The sequence below is a fragment of the Danio rerio genome, chromosome 20, assembly GCF_049306965.1.
Source record: "Danio rerio strain Tuebingen ecotype United States chromosome 20, GRCz12tu, whole genome shotgun sequence".
In the NCBI taxonomy this organism is placed as follows: Eukaryota; Metazoa; Chordata; class Actinopteri; order Cypriniformes; family Danionidae; genus Danio; species Danio rerio.
The window spans coordinates 16,762,481-16,776,460 of NC_133195.1; the positions used below are offsets into that span (position 1 = coordinate 16,762,481).

The following is a 13,980-nucleotide window of genomic DNA, read 5'->3' on the forward strand; positions in this document are numbered from 1 at the left end:
AATTCGTTTCAAACAGGAAGTACGAATTTGCTTGAAATAACGCAAAAACAACCAATTTACACTTTTTAGTGAAATATAGGTGTCCTAATAGTGTTTTTAGCAGTGTGGGACACATATATGACTGTCAACAGCTCAAAAAATGTGTTTTGGGGTTTCGTGACCCTTTAACATAGCAGTACAAAACTTTTATTTTAACTTTTATTTAAACTTTTATTTTTAGTATGTACTACTGAATTCAATAAATTCCTAACAAGTGACTAATATGTTCATTAACTGTCTCATTTTTGTCTTCAACTACAGTAGTAGTTACTTGATTACATTGATTACTGTAGAATATCGCAAATTCATAACATACAGTAAAAGTTTTCAAGTGAACCCACAATGCAGTGCTTATTACAGTAATGAACTGTATTGAATGTATGTGTATTTTTACTGGACGTTTTTGCAGTAAATAACTGTAAAACTGTGGTAAAGTCTAACTTCTAGTGGTGTCGGGAACACAATTTTAAAACTGGTCCTTTTTTTCCTAGAAAGGAGGTAAAGGGTAGGTAGGTTCAAGCTCTGCATGTTCACCTTGTGTTCGTCCACACAGTCCACACAGGCTCTGTAGGTGAATTAAATAAACTAAATTGGCAATAGTTTGTGTTTGTAAAAATTAGTGTGCATGGATGTTTCCCAGTGCTGGATTGCAGCTGGAAGGGCATCTGCTGTGTAAAACAAATGTTGGATTAGTTGGCGGTTTATTCATGGTGGCAACCCCTGATGAATAAAGGGACTAAGCCGAAGGAAAATGAACCAATGAATAAATAAACAAAATAAATACACTATTAGACATTTTATTGTATCATTGTGGTAACTTACTGGCAGCACTGTTGCAAGTTAGCTACCACAACTGCCCCTTTACTGTAACTACCTGTAAATATGTTTTACATGGCCCTACTTTAAATTTACAGTAAATTAGCCTTACCACAACTTCTTTTTATGGTAAATCGCCCTTGACAACATTTTAATTTTAAAGTATGACAATTTTTACAGTACATTTACCCTAATTCATTTACATTTCATGCTAGCAGTACAAAACCTTTATTTTTAGCATTTACTATTGAATAATTCACAAACAACTGACTAATATTTTCAATAACTTTCTCATTTTTTTTCTTTAACTACACTGTTAGACATTTCAAAGGGTTTTTACAGTAACTTACTGGCAACACTGTTGCCAGTAAGTTACTGTATTTTAGATTTACAGTATACAACTGTAAATCCGTTTACAGCATGTTACTGTAGTGTCTGAAAATGGTTAACTACTGTAAAAACCTAGCTACTGTAAACCTTTTAATTTTGTCCTAAATATTTTATAATATAATTTTATTAATATTATTTTAATACTATATACCTAAAAAAGACACAATTACAAAATATTAACAAAATAAACACTCTTTATTTAAAACATTGGAGATGCTTAAAACAAGCTTAAAAATGTGTAAAAACATTACATTTCAATCATTCAAAATATTTTATTTTAAGAAAAAAAACATTGAAAATGACAAAGCACATTAACATACATGTACAAAACTAATTTAAGTGTCTGACCTGCATATTGTTGAGAAAAAAAAAAAAAACAATTGTACTAAGTACTACTGACATTAAACCAGACACAATTACAAAATATTCCATTCTTTAAAACATTAATAATGCTTAAAGCATTTAAGGAAAATGTGTGAAAATTACATTAAGCAATAAAATCAACACATTATAAATAAATAAATCACACAAAGCACTAGAACATACATGTACAATAAAAATTTAAACTTCTGAATTGCATATTGTTGGAAAAATAAATATTTGTAACTATTAGCTGACTCAGAAACAACACAACTTTAAAATATTACTAAATCTGGTGTCAAATGCTCAACAAGGTCTGAATTCACATGTTCAAATGCAATTCATCTTTATTTCTATTGCTCTTTTACAATGTAGATCAATGATGTCAAAGCAGCTTAACATAGAAGTTCTTGTAAATTGAAGCTGCTTCAGTCCAGTTTTCAGAATTGAAGCAGTAAATGTCACTGCTGAAAGTCCAAACACTGAAGAGCAAATCCACCGATCCACCAATCGAAGCCAAGTGAACGAGTGGCGACAGTGGCATAGAAGAAACTTCATCAACTGATGAAAGTGTAGAATAAAAGCCCTTGAGTGAAACCAGGCTCAGTTGGGCACGACCAGTTCTCCTCTAGCCAAACTTGTGCAAGGCCGCAGTCTAGGCACCGGAGGCTTGAAAGTTCACCAGCGGGTGGTCAGGCTGGCCCATTGGATCAATGCGGAAACTCATTGATCACGTGTGTCTTTTAGGATTCACTCCTCCCTGACCACCACAGCATCTAGTCAGGATTTGGCCCAGTCCAGGATTATGAAGAACTCTGGATAAGGACAAACAGACTAACATAAGCATAGAAGAAGCTTGTTTAAAAAAAATAAATCATATACTGGTTAATTATTTTGAAGCATGGCAGTTAGGTTGGGCTAGTTTTCAGCTGGTACTGAGCAACTGGCTCCTGCTCATAACCTGCTCACTACCATGTTTAAAAGATAACTAACCAGAATGTCCTGTTTATTTTTTCCCCTAACAAGGTTTTACAAAAACATTGAAGCATTTGTGATGGGTTGATTCACAGCAGGACAGATTAGACTATTTGTTTTATGTATTCCTAATAAACTAAAACAGACTGATACAATTATTGAGAGTGTCTCACCTAATCCAAGTTCTCAGTTAGCTGGTGAAAGAAGGATAACTCACTGTTGTTCATGGTTGTCATTCTCTTCACTACTTCTCCTGCCTTCTTCTGGCTCACTCTGGTTGTTGCTGTGCATTTTGTTTCATCCTCTGGAATTATTTATACAATTTTTATTTTATTTTATTTAATATAATAATATTTATTATTTAATATTACAAAATATTTAGGCAACATGAAATGGGGAAAAAGACATTTAATACATAGACAAATGCATGTATCCCAATACTAATTATTGTATTTTGAAATGTCTGACCCATGACAGACCTCAATCTGCTCAAAAATATTATAAACAAAGATGAAAAAAAAACCTACTAAATGGTTTAATAAAAAAGGGAAAAAGATTTTTTTATTTAGCTAGCAACTAAACATGTGACACATTTTGTATTAAAAGTAACGTTACTATATTGAGAAACAAATAGATGTACAGTACTTACTGTTGTATGAGGTCCAGTTTGCACAGGCAGGCTCCCAGTATTCTATAATGAGACCATAAAAAAGCCAAAAATACAGATAAGAATACCATGCTACAATCCACAACCTCCACACAACTTTTTTTTTTAATTTGTTTACCTTGGTTGCTTACTGGTCTTGCTTATTTTTTAAGCATAAGGCTGTGCTGATCAAGATGTTCCTCCGAAATGCTGTTTGTTTCTTCAGACAAAACCTGGTGCTGTGCCAGTGCCATATCTAAACAGAAAAAAATATAATGGTAACAATTATGTTAAACCAAATGTCAAGAGTTGTGATAAAAAAATAATTAGCAAACAATAAATAGCAAAAAGGTGGTTATTAGCATAATGCATAGAGGTAAAGTTGGTTTTATATTAGCAGATTCAGACTTCCCCCTTAATAATTTAATTTCATAAAAGTATTATTTGCAAACTCTAAATAGCGAAATCATTTTAGCAGCTAATGACTATCAAAGTACAACATGCTCACGGTCAAATAAACAGTGTTAATGTTGATTTCAAGTCATACTGGCATGCTAATTCTGATCGAATATTCAAAGTAACATGGTAAACAGTATAGAGTCTTCTAAATGAACGAATGTGCGAATATAAAACCAACTTTACCTCTATGCATATTGTAGATTTACGTTAACGTTCTTATAGGTTACGTCGCGATGTTATTTTCTCAAGCTAACGTTATAAGTTACTCTAAACCAGAGAAAAATAAGTTCACAACATCTAATATATATAGTATAAATCAATATAAGTTAAACGTTGCACGTTAAAATGAGTTTGAGTCCAATTCAGTATAAACTTAGCTCAGTTTAGCTAACAGTTAACATTACCATTTTAAGATCGCTTCAGCTAATGTTGCCGAGCAAACAAATGCTAATAGAGGTGCTCAAATCAATGTCGAGTGTTGTCAGCACAGACAGACGCGCTTTTACCTGGATTATTTGATGGTCTTTCATTCATATTCTTCTGGGGGAAAACACTCTCTGCCGGACCGTTGTCTCGTGCTAAGTGTCCTCCAAAACTGTCTGCATACCTCTGGTTCCCTCCTAAACCAAAACCCGCTGCAACACCGGTTCCTATGTAAATAAATAAAAAGATATGACGAGAACAATGGCTAATAGTCATAAACAGTCTTATTTAAAGTAATAGTAGTGTTAATGTAATAAATGAAATAAAGGTAACATCTTAATAGATGATATATTTCTCAAATGGGCGAAATAACGCCAAGCCAGAGAAAATAATAATAGCCAACTTTATACTTTACTTTGTTCTATTCTCGTCCACAAAACATTCTGTAAAATGAAACACTGCCTCAGCTTACCAAAGTAAAGTTTGTTAAATCCAGTATGTTCTTCAGGCACACTAATAAATTGTCCTCCAGAATTGCTCCAGGTTCCTCAGGCAAAATGTGGTGCAGAGTAGTCGAATCGCCGCAAGGTGGCGTTGAAGCAGTTGTGGAAAATACAGTATAATACACGAATTTTTACAAATACAGTACATCGCTGTATATGTTGTTCGACGTCACACTAAATTCCCATAATGCAACGGTAAATACAGTTATTTACCGTAAAAGGAATTTGCAGTATTACACTGGGTGAAATACAGTAAATAACTGTGTAATTTACAGAAATGTCTAACAGTGTACAGTAGCAGTTTACAGTACTTGTACTGTAATTTATTTACATTTCACACTAGCAGTACAAAACCTTTATTTTTTGCATTAACTATTGAATAATTTCCAAACAAGTGACTAATATTTTCATTAACTGTCTCATATTTGTCTTCAACTACAGTAGCAGTTACTTGATTACTTTGATTACGGTAGATTACCGCAAATTCATAACGTGCAGTAAAGGTTTTGCAGTGAACCCACAATGCAGTACATATTAGTCAGGTAACTGTAATGAATGTATGTGGTATTTTTACAGGATTTTTTTTACAGTAAATAACTGTAAAATTGTAACAAAGTCTAGCTAAGAATGGTGTTGGGAAAACAATTTTAAAAACTGGTCTCTGGCTTGAGTCCCGGCTGAGCCAGTTTGCATTTCCGTGTGGAGTTTGCATGTTCCTCCCAGTTTCCTCTGGGTGTTCTGGTGTCCCCCACAGTCCAAAGACATGCTATAGGTGAATTTAATAAATTAATTTAGCCATAGTGTATGAGTCTGTATGTAAATAGTAGTATATATGAGTGTTTCCCAGTACTGGTTTGTGACTGGAGGGCCATCTGCTGTGTAAAACATTTGCTGGAATAGTGGGCAGGTCTGTGGTACTGTGGTAACCCCTGATAAATAAGGGACTAAGCCAAAGGAAAAATAAAGTGTTAATACATTCTACGAACCTCAAAATTGTAATTGTTGTATTAAATTATTCAATTAAATTTATAATTTTTTTATTTTTTATTTAAAAAGTTTTTTTTTTTTAAACAACCCAGAATATTTCAGAGTATATGGTGGTGAATGGCTAGGTCTTTTATTGTGTATTTTCCCTCTGAAATGTCCATCTTTGCGTGCAAGGCATTATTGTTAGCGATTAAAGTAAAAACACTGAACATGGAGGTTTTATCTCCCTCTCCACCTGCTCCAGTTTGTTGCACTTTGTTTTTTTTTTTTTTGCTCCCAGGGAAATGGTTATGAATGAAAGCCACATGCCTTCACAATCGGCTTGCTTTATCAATCTTTCATTTGCTGTAATTCAAAATTAGAGGAGTTTATGAATAGATGAATGAGACCGTGTATCAATTTTTCATTGGTTCAAAGTCACAGTAATGAACAAACATGCATCTCTGCTATTTTCCCAATGGAACGGGTTATGAAACACTGAAACTGAATGAAAGTGAGGTAAGACTGAGACAAAAACTATAGAGGAGAGACTCAACAAAGCAAGGTGGAAAGATGACTGTCCAAAACCACATTGGAATTCAAAAAACCTGTTGGAAAACAGCTTCTAAGGACTAAACACTCTACAAAGGCATTTTGTGAAAATGTACTTTTTAAATCTTGTGATTTGTTCTGTAACAACAGATTTAGTTCAACTATGATAAGATTCAACAAAGTAAAGTTTGAATCAAATCCATATTTATCCATATTTAAGCCATACCATATTTATACAAAGGTGACGCAGTGGTGCAGTAGTTAGTGCTGTTTCCTCACAGCAAGATGGTCGCTGGTATTTCTTTGAGGAGTTTGGATGTTCTCCCTGCAATCACGTGAGTTTCCTCCGGGTGCTCCGGTTTCCCCCACAGTCCAAAGACATGTGGTACAGGTGAATTGAATAAACAAAATTGGCCGTAGTGTACCGAGTGTGAATGCAAGAGTGTATTGGTGTTAAAGGTGAATTGTGTAGGCTAAATTGTCTGTAGTGTATAAATGTGAATGAAAATAGATGTAATTCCAGATAAGTTGCAGCTGGAAGGGCATCCGCTGCGTAAAACATGTGCTGGATATGTTGCCAGTTCATTCCGCTGTGGCGACCCCGGATTAATCTTCCTGTCATGTTCAGGTCAAATATGATCGGTTTAACTAAAAAAATATATATATATTGTGTTTGTGTTTTACATCTGATTGCCTAAAGGCCTTAAAATATCATCTACACTATACACTTGAACATGTAAAAGCGATGATCACCTCTTTCATTAAATTTTGAGTGTTTTATCAACCTTGTTACACTAGTGGTGTTTCCGGTCAACAGTGACCAACACAGGAAATTCTTGGGTATCCAGACTGTGTAGGAGCAGGAGCACTATTAGCTTAGCTTAGCATAAATTATTTTATTGGATTACACCACTAGCATCTCGCTCAAAAATGGCCAAAGTATAATTAGTGGTAGAGCTGTGTCTTTAATCACCTTCTATTCCCTCATTCACTATTCCCTACACTAATATAGACCAATTGAAGGACTGAATGAATATTTGAGCACTCCATACACAGGAAAGGATACAGTTTTGTTTGTGCTTTGCTGGCTAATAAATCATTCAGATGGATTAAAATGTCAATTTTTTTGGTCAGATCCTGTGATCATTATGTTATCGAACTTTCTATTGGTAACGAAACAAAGTATTCTAAAGTCATCTATCATTCATTTTTTTTTTTTACATTTTCAGTGCCTATTCTTATGATGTGTGCCTGCTGGATACATTGCTAGAGGCTTAAGTTTGTACACTTTAAAGATAATTTTCTTCCATTTTTATGTTTTTTATAGCTTTCAGATGATTTACTAATCTCAATTCCTGCCAAAAATGGACACTTATGTATATTGGTTTTGTTTTTTAACTTGATTATCCTTAAAAAAGAGAACCCCCTAACGCATCTGAAAGTCATTTTCATCTTAAATTACAATGAAAATGAGAAATGTTGAAAACTAAAAAAATGAGAAATGTTTAAAAATCTGCAACTATGATAAAATGATAAATGTGTTTTATGGTTTAAGTTGTAAATAATTACAATAACCCAGAGTTTAAAAGGTTGAACATCAGAAAAGCCTGTAATCTGTAGCCCATCCTAAAATGAATGTCTATGCCATTTTATTGCCCATTTTACAGTACAAATGGTCTTGAGAGTAATAACACATTTCTTCTTCTTTGAAGCATCATTCATGTCTTTAGCACAAGCCGTTTAGAATAAACCCCTGACCCTGATTATGAGCTATAATAAAGCAAGCACCACTCAAAATTAGCCCTGATCTATAAAAAAGCCAACTTTTATCCACAAAACAGCCCTACGACCCCCACAGGCGTACCTGTCCAGTGTCCTCCTTTAGTCTGTCCAGCCAGCGCCAGTATTCTGATTTACTCTGACTGTGAGGCAGGAGGCGGCGGTTAAGATGGCTGTGGAAGTCTAACAATGGGCTCAGATATGACAGGATTACTCTGTGACCTTTGACCGGCCCTCCATTAGGACCCCAGTGATTTCTAACCATGGGCTCGAGGGCAATGAACTACAGAACACTAATTACAGACACATAGTGACAGGCTGGAGACCACAATGGGCTTTTATGTGGGACTGAACAGACTGGCATTAAAACAGAGCAGGGCGCAGCAGGGCAGGGGACGCGACCGGGCAGCTGTTCCTCAAGCTCCACTCAGATCACATATTAGTGGATTTGCTAACTCAGATGGTAAAGAGAAATGGCCACATTATTAGGTACTACATTTCAATTGCATTTTAAAGGAGCCTCTTCTTATTTTAATAGTCTCGTTTTACAAAGGTTGAATCTAGGGATGCACCAATACTGGTATCGGGTCAATACTTGGTTAAAATTAAGGATGTCCAGATCTGATCTTTTGATCGGAAATCTGGCACGATCGCACGGTTTCAGACTCAATAGGAATTGGACGTTACCTCCCAATCTGAACTTCACTATATATGCATATATCTCAATATTTTTTAACACATTCTTGACTTCCCACAGGAACAGCAACGCGTGCAGCATGACATAACTTTGTTGCAGAGACGCTATTGGTTAAGTTTTGGCAAAGTGGAACACGGAAGCAGCTTGAAGCAGAAAGCACGAGTGTGTCTGCGGTCTGGAGGTATAATAAAGTTGATGACGACAACATTGCCATTGCCAACATTGTGAGACATGTAAACTTGGCATTGGACGAGGTGGACAGGAAAAGGCTACATTTAACATGAAAAACCTGATAAGACACCTCAAAACCAAATGTATAACTTAGATTTGATATGCTGTCTCGCCACTACTTCACAGAGAAAGCTCTGCCAGCCCTTTATAAGAAGATTTCTAACTGTTTACTTGTCCTATTATAGGATACCCCATGTTTCGTTTACCAGGAACATATGAACTTCATCTGTAGCTCCCATGTCTCAACTAAGCCTTTATGTATTATAAAAGTATCGGTTTGGGTTTTGGTATTGTTGGGTACTCAAAATCAAATAACTCGGACTCGAACTCGAGGACAGAAAAACCTGATCAGAACATAGTTAAAATACTTGTATTGTATGTGAAATGCAGATACCACGCACCGATACCACTCAACAGTATTTCACTATAATCTTAATGTATTAATTAATTAATTAATGCTGGTCAGTATCTACAAAATAAACAAGAAGAAGGAAGTGCTTTAAAACAAGTCCGATATATATATATATATATATATATATATATATATATATATATATATATATATATATATCAGTGCCAAAATACAAACTGGTTTGTTAAAGAAAATGATAAAACAAATATATTTAAATGGAAATATTTATTGCTTCAGAGGAGCCTATATTAAACTGTTTTCACTGTTAATGACAAAATCATCCATTGTGCTAGTCAGTTTCAGTTTTAATTCCCTATTCGCAGCACTGAAGATTCTCAGATTACCTCAGAAGAATCAACTCAAGTCGGAAGGATGAGAAAACTCAGAAACATTGTGAGACGATGGTTACATAATTAAAAAAAAAGAGATTATGCATATTTATGACAGTCTGTCAAGATAAAATTGCTTAAAACATCTTAATATACTGTATATATAATATACAGAAAATAGTTAAAGTTTGCAAAAGCAACTATTAATCTAATCCACCTGCGACCCACCCATAATTAAACAAGTATGTAGCCTACTTTTTGATTACCTGACCCACGGATTAATGGCGGAACTCGCGAACATAAAGAAGAACCGCAAGTTTTATGCATCACCAATATGCAATGTTAAGACAGAGACTCAGGTAATGTAAACTGCACACACCTGATTGTGTAATGTGTGAAGTTGTGGATGCGTTTCAGCACAAGGATAAGTTATCCTTTAAATGTCCATGCTTAATAGGTAATCAATAAGGTATATTGATTTACAGGGTTATCAACACTGTGTGCATATTTTTGGCTTGGACTAGCCTTCTGTTGAAAAAAAATAATCTATGCTCCGACAAAAATTAAAACCTCCTTTTAAATTGATAGCACTTTCATTGAAACCAAATCTAAGAAGTATCGAAGACTCTGTATTGGCAAGTACACAAATTAAAATGCTTGTAAAAATATGGTATCGCTTCATCCCTAGTTGAATCCATTCAGCTTTTCTAACTTTTAGCTTAGCTTACCATAAATCATTGAATCACATTATACTGCCTAATCTTATCAGGAACCATAACTATTTAACGTTTTGTCAGTTCATTTGTACGAATTCAGTCATACAAAAATGTATAATTTTCAAAAGGAGACATGGCACCCAACCTTGCCCCTAAACCTAACCGTCATTGCGGAATGAACAAATCGTACCTAATTGTATGAATGAGTTATGAATGAGATATTGTATGAATTGTACAAATTCATCCAAATTAGCCCCTAAGTCAAAAAGTTAAGAATTGCCATGAGATTGTGTTGAATTAGACTATCAGACTATTAGACTTGCTGAAAAATGACTATTTAAAGCTTGACACTTCTGTAGGAGCAATGTGTACTGACAAAATAATACTAATTTCTAGGCTGATATGGCTAGGAACTCATTCTAAGTCCCTAAAATATTGAACTTTGCTTGCCTGTAATAATAGAAAAGCATAATAATTAAAGCATTATATTAGGACTTGAAATGCTTAGAACAGCTCCCAGCATGCACCAAGTCCTAAACTTGCACCACCTGTTAGAGTATGGATAATTACATTGTATTTGCTACAATCAAGAGAGCAATAATTTTATTTGTATAAAGGAATGTGATATGAGAGATATGCAGTGGTGGAAAGAATACTGAAAAATCATACTCAAGTACCATTACTTGCCTAAAAATTTAGTGTAAGTAGAGTAAAAGTATCTGTTGTAAATATTACTCGAAGTATGAGTAAAAAGTAGCCATTTCTAAAGTACTCAAGAGTAGTGAGTAGTGAGTATTATGCTTTTAAAAGCTGATACGTTCACATGTAATTTGTACATGTGTGTAAATGTAACATTCTGTAGTGTATTGAGTTATTGCACAGCAGGTACACAACATCATAAGACATTAACATTAGGTTAGATTGTCTAGCCAGCATCTAAGGACAACATTATTTGTTCAATAACAACATCAAATGATGTTGATATTTGGTTGACTTTAGGTTGTGTTGGAAAGTGACCAAAATGCAATGTCGAGCAAACATCCAATGTAATTTTGGCATCACATGCTGACACTTCCATGATTTTTAAGGATAAACAAAATGCAACATCCCCATGACACTGGGGTACAATGGGGTGCCATTTTGATTATCATACAGTAAACATCAGTCAACTTCTCATCAGTGGCATGCATCTTAACAGTCTCTGGGTCAATGCATGTAAAGATTTTGGACACCTTGTACACTTTTAATGCTTCCAAATAGTTTGCTGCAATTATAAAGCGCACATGTTTTGAGGTAGGGTTGGGTATCGTTTGGGGTTATTTCAATACCGGTGCTAAATCGATACTTTTAAAATGGTACCGGTGCCAAAACGGTGCCTGAATCGATACTATTTAACCACAAAATTATTTGACTATAGATATATATATATATTTTTTTTTTTAATCATTATAGTTAAACAATGTAATTATATATTTATAATAAGTTTAAAGTTAACATCAATTCATATATTCTATATTTAAACTGCATCAATATATTTCTTTTGATCAACCCTATTTTGAGGTAGTTCATTATAAGGCGATATACCTTCTATGTGAGATTTGATTGGACAGGAATCACAGGACTGATTTTTCTAATTCCCATAGACAAGAAAAAATAAAGTAGTGACTGAAGGTTGGAGAAAAGTAGTGGAGTAAAAGTACTGCACTAAAAATGTACTCAAAGGAAAGTAGAAGTGCACATTTTTAAAACTACTTACTAAATTACAATTCCTGAGAAAAACTCCTCAATTACAGTCATTTGAATATTTGTAACTAGTCACTTTACACCACTGGAGATATGAAAATAGGTTTATCGTCAAGATAAAGGACCTTAAAGGGATAGTTTACCTAAAAAATGAAAATTCTGTTATTATTTACTAACCCTTCACTTCCAAATGTTTCTGTTTTTTGTACTGTTAAACTCAAAAGAAGACATTTTGAAGAAAGTCGAAAGAAACTGAATTCCATAGCATTTTAATATGACATTCTTTAAAATATATTCTTTTGTGTTTAAGAGGAATGAAAAAAAAGGTTTGAAACCACTTGAGGGTGAGTAAATAGTGCATATTTTATGCCTGTGTTCATGGGTGAAGCAGTGGCGCAGTAGGTAGTGCTGCAGCCTCATAGCAAGAAGGTCACTGGGTCGCTGGTTCGAGCCTTGGCTCAATTGGCGTTTCTGTGTGGAGTTTGCATGTTCTCCCTGCATTCGCGTGGGTTTCCTCTGGTTCTCCGGTTTTCCCCACAGTCCAAAGACATGCGGTACTGGTGAATTGGGTAGGCTAAATTGTCCGTAGTGTATGAGTGTGTGTGAATGTGTGTGTGGATGTTTCCCAGAGATGGGTTGCGACTGGAAGGGCATCCGTTGCATAAAAACTTGCTGGATAAGTTGGCGGTTCATTCTGCTGTGGTGACCCCGTATTAAAAAAAGGGACTAAGCCAACAAGAAAATTAATGAATGAACTGTTTATTTAAATAGATTAAATTCACTGTGATTTGAAGACTACATCAAGACTACTACTTATGAATTCTTAAAACTGTAGACGAATTATATCCATTGTGTTCAATTTCAACAACTTCAACTCTAAAAACTGGACTGGCAGTTTCAATTTACTAGAACTTCTGTGTTAAGCTGCTTTGACACAATCTACATTGTACAAGCACAAAAGAAATAAACATGAATTGAATTGGATTGAATTGAACGTTTAAAATTGTTTAACGTTTTCTTTTTCCAGTAACTATTTAGATTGCATTAAATTACCAGTCTCAACTGTTATACACAAATATCCACAGAGGTCAGAGACATAAATAAGTATTATGCCAAGTACTCACAATACACTTATTTACCAAAAACAGCTTTGTTTTTGTTTTCTTATTAGGCGTGACCCAGAACACAGTGTACCTGGATGTTATAAATGGACGAACAAGTTCAAAGAAAAAAGAAAAAGTTCCTATTCAACTAACCGTCATGGAAAACATGGCTGTACTGGCACTCAGAAACCTTTAACAAAAGCAAAAACTTTTACTCTGATTAACAACACAGCAAATTACAGTTGAGTGAGCATGTATGTTTGTATGAATCCAGCACTGTGTGTTCAGTTTTCACAAATTCAGCATGTGAAGGGCAATTACTAAAGTCCCGTCTCAGAGGTGGGAAACAGGGCGATATTTACACAAGACCCGCTCCTCACAGACTGACGGACCACTGCTGAGACGAGCGGCCCGCCAGAGGCAAATAACGACAGGCCACATGTCAAAGAAAACACACCATGCACAGCCCATGGATATCTGATATTAACCTAACAGCCATATTAAAGATTACAGTATATACACTGATGTATAAATAATTGCTTTTTCCATGGGTGCAAGTTTTGTCCATACCAGTGTCAACCTGGGTGGCTCAGACACTGAAGCGTATATATCCAGCGGTGACATAAACATTCACATTATCTTATATACTTTCATATGTATATAAAAAATAAAGAAAATTTATATTAGGATTTACTGTCGCACTGTAGAGCTGTGATGTTGTGGTAATGATGAGCTGTCTCTTTAAACTTCTGGATAATTCTGCACACATGCAAACATATACCTAATAGTTATATAAACATTTACATTCTTGTATATAGTTAACAACGTATATAAAAATAAT

At 34.8% G+C, this 13,980-nt stretch overlaps 1 long non-coding RNA gene across 2 annotated transcripts; it reads right to left on the reverse strand.

Annotated features, from left to right (window-relative positions):
* Positions 1–1,423: 1,423 nt before the first annotated feature.
* LOC137488627 (uncharacterized) lies at positions 1,424–4,244 on the reverse strand. 2 transcript variants are annotated; one of them, XR_011007732.2, is made up of 5 exons: positions 4,192–4,244; positions 3,366–3,482; positions 3,230–3,271; positions 2,798–2,884; positions 1,424–2,420 (listed from the first exon to the last, which is right to left on the reverse strand). It is a non-coding gene; the product is annotated as an uncharacterized lncRNA (long non-coding RNA). The 2 variants fall into 2 exon arrangements; XR_011007734.2 differs by having other exon boundaries at positions 1,501–2,420; positions 2,754–2,884.
* Positions 4,245–13,980: the final 9,736 nt, after the last annotated feature.